Raw genomic sequence first — 6,867 nt, 5'->3', positions numbered from 1 at the left:
GCTAAGACACAAAATAAAGACATCGTGTTTATCAAACGGTGCTTCAAAAATGCTCATATCGTTGTGTGAATACGTGTGAACTATGACTGTTATCTATACCACGTTTACGGGTAACTGATAGCCATGAAAATGAACTTGGCGTCCCTACTAAACCTCGCTTTTTCCTGTATTTTATTTGAATGCTTCGCAATTACCGTGGGGCCCAAGTCTGGTAACCATGCACTAAACTAAACGCTATACATGAATCGTTTTACTAATGAATGATTGTACAGCTGGGGTATTCATTTTTTTTTCGGCATGGAAAATGTAGACTCCTTACACGCCTACTGTCAACAGGACACTTGAAGTGAACTCTTTTCTGCAGAAATGCACGAAATAGTCGAACAAAATCGCTGTGGTTGATTGCTTATTTTTCCGTCATGCGCCTTTTTTTTTTTTACTGTTCCACTGTTGTGACGCAACAGCGTTAGAAATCCTACGTATAAAAAGTCTCGCTGTCGACATGCATCTTGAAAAGACCGCAACGACACGAGAACGAAGCCAGAAACACCGGGACGGGCGCTGTCGTTTCTTCACGCTCGTGTTGTTGTTGCGCTGTTTTCAATATAGATAGCAACCAGTGCACCCAAATGTCTGTTATCCGGTGTCGCCGTCATAGGTTGTGACTGAAATATTCTCACAAAATTGTTTTTTGTGAGCGAAAAGTTGCGATTGATTCAGATAATATAAACCTGACATTAACAACAATTCTGGCAAGCTAGAAATGCGTCAAAGGGTGGTCAAAGCTTTGATAAGTAGTATACATCACTATATATATCTTATATGACTGCACAGCATTAACGAGCAGGAATTCGGTACGTCAGCCTAATGACCACGGCTTGTATTTGAGCTGAGCTACTACGCAGTTTCTAGCTTCAAGAATGTCGAACATGCTGTAATAGTATAGACGCACAAAACTTATTCCCTCACGTCCTCATCATAATCAACAGTCTGATGTCATGACATTCTCGCTGTTGTCGCCCGTCGCGATTCCATTTGAGGTTTTCCTCAGAGTGCCCTCCTATAGCTTTTCCCCAGGAAAATAACATTAGCAAGACCCGACAATCCATCTTTCTCTGGAACTCCTGCCAGCCCTTTAGCCAAATGTCTCGCTGGAACTAAAGCTTCATTCTGACACTGACCTCTCACGCCGCAGATCACATTTCTCCTAAACGTGAAGCATACCTTCGTGCCACTGCACCGCAATTATCAATTTTATGACGTCCTGCGCAGCTAACAGCAAAGGAATAACTGGCTCGCGTGGCCAAAGGAACTTTCGCCTAGTCAGCGCATCGTCAACGCTTTGCGCGCATGTGTGTGAATTAAGCGCGAGGATCGGAGCAGAGCACCGACCTGGTGATTGAAGCACCATACGGAATCTTTCCTACGTAGACCCGGCGTCTCTGGCGTCTAACATGCGCTAACACCACATCTTAACAGCGGTGCGGCGGGATTAATTTCCGGCCACGGCCGTCCATTCTTCCTTTCTTCCGGCTTTGTGTGTGGCTTGGCCTGTACTCGCTTGGCATCCAATTGTGTATCCCACACGCCGGGTTCGTCAAGAAGCATGGTGCCACGTGCACGTTTTGCAGTGCCTTGGTGGCGCAAGAATCTGACGAATCTCTACGAAGCTCCTTCCCACCTACGCGTGCAGAAAAATCTGTATCCGAAATGTTTCTGTAACAAATTTGCTTTTGCATGCATACTGCACAGACGTCATTGGGAATGAAGACAACTGGAGGGAGCCAAGAAACATACAAGGCGGCGTATTTCAAAGTCCGAGCATCGCTTTCGCAGCATGCATATTAACATGACATAATGTCATGCATTAATATCCATGAAGTCACTGCAGATAAAGCCAAATTGTTTTAAGTTTGCAGTTTTATGCTTACTATAGCCACCTCATTAGCTCAAATACATCATATACTGCTTCGAGCCCAATCAGATGGTCATCGTTTAAAAAGGAATAAAATCACCGCCCAATCACTACATGCAAATGCTTAACCATCGAAAGCTGAAACGCGCGGCCCCGGTGTTTAGTAGTGTGTTCAACATGACGCTGCACTGAAGCCTTTTATTATTATTAGTTACACGTCCATGCTATTTCACTAGGTTAGAAACACTTTTGGCTTAGCTTTACCGTAGTGTTTATTTCACATGCGACACAATTTGCCTCGCATGATCCCGGTCATGGAGGAGAGCAATGATCGGTTAAATGCGTTTCGTAATGCGTTAATCAGGGTGGTTCTTTTCGAACCACGGGCGGTCACAGAGGTCGCTGCCGAAGCCAAAATTCCGCTGGAGAAACTCCAACCGAAAGCGGCGTTCGCCCGGTGAACGCGCTCCCGCAATCGTCAGGTTGACGCTGTCATGCCCGCGTTGGCGCTCATTCGGCGCTACGTTGTTGCAGCGTTTGACATCTCGAGCTAACTCGGTGGTGTGGTTTGCAAGATCCGCCTGCCACCGAAGCTTGTATTCCCATTCGCGCTTTAGTGCGACTTGGAAGGCTGCCAGATCATCGGTACGTAGTTCCTGGCAGCATTCGGCCTCCCGGACCTGTTTTAATCCCGGACTGCTCCATCAGCCCCGCGAGTGCGAACTCTCACGTTTGCACTGTCGGCGCTCTTCTAGAGTTGGTGAGAGTGGTAGTGATTCTTGAAGGAAAGAAAGAAGGCGCCGAATTTCTGAAGCCTTTTATGGGGCACGGCGCAGTGCCTTGTATGGGAGATATGGGAGGGGGATGAACAGGATAGATGAGGAACAAATCTGGGGAAGAGAAAGAGCAGAAGAAGAGTTGTGCGTGGCTTACTCATCTCGAAGGTCTTAGTAGAAACTGATGCGCGTGTGCTCGGTGCCCAGGTCGCGACTGAATGGACGACGTCACTCACGACGCAGCCAATAGTGCGTGTACCTGGGTACGACACTGAGAACGACGTAACTGATAGTACAGCCAATGGAGACTACTGGTGACACCGCTGCTGAACAGTTTTTGTTGGTCCTAGTCATATACAGCTTTCACTGTAATTAGTTGAAATATACGGATATTTATTGTTTTATAGGAATAGATTAAGTTTCTGGATATACCTAAGTGTCCTTAAGGTATATCCATATTTCAAACAAAAAAGAATTTCCTCGAGATCCATTTTTGATCACGCCTGCTTTTGGCCTGAACCGAGTATATTTCTTGGAGTCAGTGGTATTATCTCTAAGAGCAGTAAAATTCTTTCATATAAATTCTTCGCTGATTCTTATTAAGAGTATCACAGAAGATAAAAACGCACATCTTCATCTCCACACGAACATTGCGATCCATCGGCACCTTTCACCCATTACAGCAAGCGTCCCATAAATGCTGTACCACACCGCTGGCGGCGCAGTGACGTCTCATTTGTTTCCCGTTTTAGTTCAGACGTATAGTTGATCGACTTAGACCCAGGCCTACAGAGAATAACTCTGAACTCTCTGTTTGTGCAATGCACTTGATATCTTTGCAGAGATGACAGGACATCTGTCTCAGCAGTAGGCTGAACTTCAGCGCATTAAAGGGGCATATTAATGCTTCTTTGATATCATAAACACACCCCGCGAATACGTTACCGAGAATTCTGCATTCGTGTGACATCCACTCAGCTGCTACAACGTAATCCATCATGCTTGCCTTTGTGTCCTCTTTCAGCGACTCAAACAATACGATTGTGTTTCAAGAATACTTCTCTGTGCTTGGTAGAGATGAGAGAGACGATTGAGAGCACTGTCTTTTATTAAGATGTCCCATTATATGTTGCCGTATAAGCTTCTTGAAAAGGTGAATACAGCATAAGCTATTTCAATTTTGTCCCCTCATTTCCTACGAATATTCTCGAAAACTGAAAGAGGAATATTAATTATTGGTGTGCTATTTCAATCTCAGCTATCTTTGACTTTATACCGTGCCAACGAGAAAGCTACTTATCTCCCGCTCAAATTTCTGTTCTTTATTTTTCCTCTATATATTCACAGACGTCCAAGTGCTTTCATTTCCTGTATTTCCATTCGGCTGCAATTCACGTCTTTATCTAGTCGCTATTTTTTTTTTTTTTGCACAAGTCTTGCTTCACCACATATAAGTACGCTTGCCAATCCATGAACAGACGCAATTTTCTGGCGCATGCGCACTCATTAAAATAAAAGAAGTAACCATCCTAAACCATTACTCCTGAATACTTCACATTTGAGTGTATGGCGAAACGCGTGGCTACCGCGAGCACACTAGCTCACAAGAGAAGTTGCATTACTGCCAACGTAAGAGCAACTTTTCTCTCCTTCTCTCTCACTTTCATCCTCTTACCCCCTTCCCCGATGCAGGATAGCCTACCGGACTCAGCTGTTATAAACGTGCATGTCTTTCATTTATTTTACTTTCTGTCTCTCTCCTTTCCTATCTGCTTCTCTTGCGTTTCCGTGATTATTCTGAAATGCTACAGATTTTTGGAAAGATGTTGGAGTGCTAGTGGAAAACGTTTATTAAACGAGAAAAGTGGGAACCGACGTAGGAGTCCTACGTACTCGTTGGAGCCCCTATTCCCGTGCCCCTTCCATAGACATCACCACTCTTGCCCTCTTCATGCTAAGGTCTTTCAGGCCTAAAGATCTAAGCAACCGAACCCGGCTGCCTCACAGTCCCTTCTAGAAGACTTGAGGAGGAAGGTAAGAGCTGAACGCTTCTGGCAGACGCACATTGCGGTAGGTGTCAGCCAACTCACCACATTGTTGCCAGCTGCAAGTTATTGCAAGATTACACTATTTCGTTGCTACCGGGCACAGCATCGTGCTCGTGTATACGCAAAGCAGCACACTCATGTTCTGCGTGACCTTCCCACGCGTCGGTATACACCTACGAACATTTTAACCTGATAGCGCTAAAGAGCTCGTTTCGCGAAAATTCAGGCGTCAGTGGCGTCAGCGTTATTGGTTGTGAGCGAAAAATCATCATATTTGCGTGGCCGAAAAAATCTAGCATCTTAGCGTGACCGAAAAAAAAAACTCGAGAAAGATGCAAATAAAATAAACGATAAGAAATTGGCCCCGTTTCTGCATGTAATCGTCAGATGTCGAAAGACGATAGCCTTGCGTGTGGAGAGACTGAACAAATAAGTTGATGTTCTGAGCAAGAAAACTGATTAATGGTATTTTGGAGGCGCTGCAATAGAGTGCCTCGAGCGTGCAGCGGAGGCGAACGAGTGCATCAAGTCACGTCACACGTGAGACATGAGCGCCACCGGGCAGTCTTCTCGCAAAACGAAGTGCATGGCTTTGATACGGCTGTGCGCGCGCGTCTCAGAGGTGATAAGGTGTAGAACGCGAGGCGACGGGTAGGTGCGACCACCATTGCGTCTTAGCGAAGCGTTGGAAAGACTCGCCTTTTCGTGCAAGCGTGGCCTGGTCAGCGCTGCGTGATAAGCGCTACGGTCCTTAAAATTACTTATGTATGCATTTTCTAGTAAAAGATGCCCATGCAGAATTTATACGTGTTGTTGTGGTGTCCCGACTTGATTGATTGATTTGTGGGGTTTAACGTCCCAAAACCACCATTTGATTATGAGAGACGCCGTAGTGGAGGGCTCCGGAAATTTTGACCACCTGGGGTTCTTTAACGTGCACCCAAATCTGAGTACACGGGCCTACAACATTTCCGCCTCCATCGGAAATGCAGCCGCCGCAGTCGGGAATCGAACCCGCGACCTGCGGGTCAGCAGCCGAGTACCTTAACCACTAGACCACCGCGGCGGGGCATGGTGTCCCGACTTGCGCAATAATTGCTTATTAATTGACAATTGCACAAGTATGAAGGCTAAACTCTGAGAAACATTGGTGGGCGCTGCGGATGGGGTCAGCCGTTTTAATTGCCCGATTCCGTTAAGACTGAACAAACAGACAAATGTGCAGACAGACAGACAGACAGACAGACAGACAGACAGACAGACAGACAGACAGACAGACAGACAGACAGACAGACAGACAGACAGACAGACCAAAATTTTTGCGTCGAAGGTCCCCAAGAGACTATCGTCTTTAAAAGTTCTGGGTCTGAGGGGAGATCAAATAGGGTGGTTTGCGTGACAAACGGGTGTTCTACCACACAGTCATGTCTCTGCTTGTGAATACAGTGTAAATAGCTTCATCTGCTTGGAAATGGTGTGAGAGTAACTCCGAACATTTACAAACACACGAGTCGTGTATACATGCTTCACAATACAACATGAAATATTGCTGTAATAATTCGCGGTAGAAGCACACATTGGTATCGGGCGTAAGAACATGAAATTATCATAATGAATTAATGGCTTAAAGTCTACTACAAAAGGCGCACACGCTAGTACGCCCATAAGGTCACGTAGTGGGTGTGTAGCAAGTTCGAAAAAAAAATTCATACAAAAGTGTTTGAAGTGTGCACTAGGAACATAATATGATTATCACGTTCAACTCCTGAAGACGAAGCTTAAGCCCTCACTGCCTAACGGAATGTTTTTGACAACGTATGAGACAGGATTGTGACATTCTTCATGTCATGACAAACCATCTTACCTCCCATACTAGTTTTTGTTTATCCCAAATTGTGGGGGTGATCACGAGAGCACCCAGACGTAGGTGACTGGATAGATAAATAGATAGATAGATAGATAGATAGATAGATAGATAGATAGATAGATCTATCTATCTATCTATCTATCTATCTATCTATCTATCTATCTATCTATCTATCTATCTATGTAAACTCTTCGAACTTTCAAAATTTTAATTTCATTTCATACTGCAGAGCAGCACACTTCTGGTTATTCTAAGGAGGTT

Source organism: Rhipicephalus microplus, chromosome 2 (assembly GCF_043290135.1).
Source record: "Rhipicephalus microplus isolate Deutch F79 chromosome 2, USDA_Rmic, whole genome shotgun sequence".
Lineage (NCBI taxonomy): Eukaryota > Metazoa > Arthropoda > Arachnida > Ixodida > Ixodidae > Rhipicephalus > Rhipicephalus microplus.
This window is presented reverse-complemented; position numbering follows the sequence as displayed.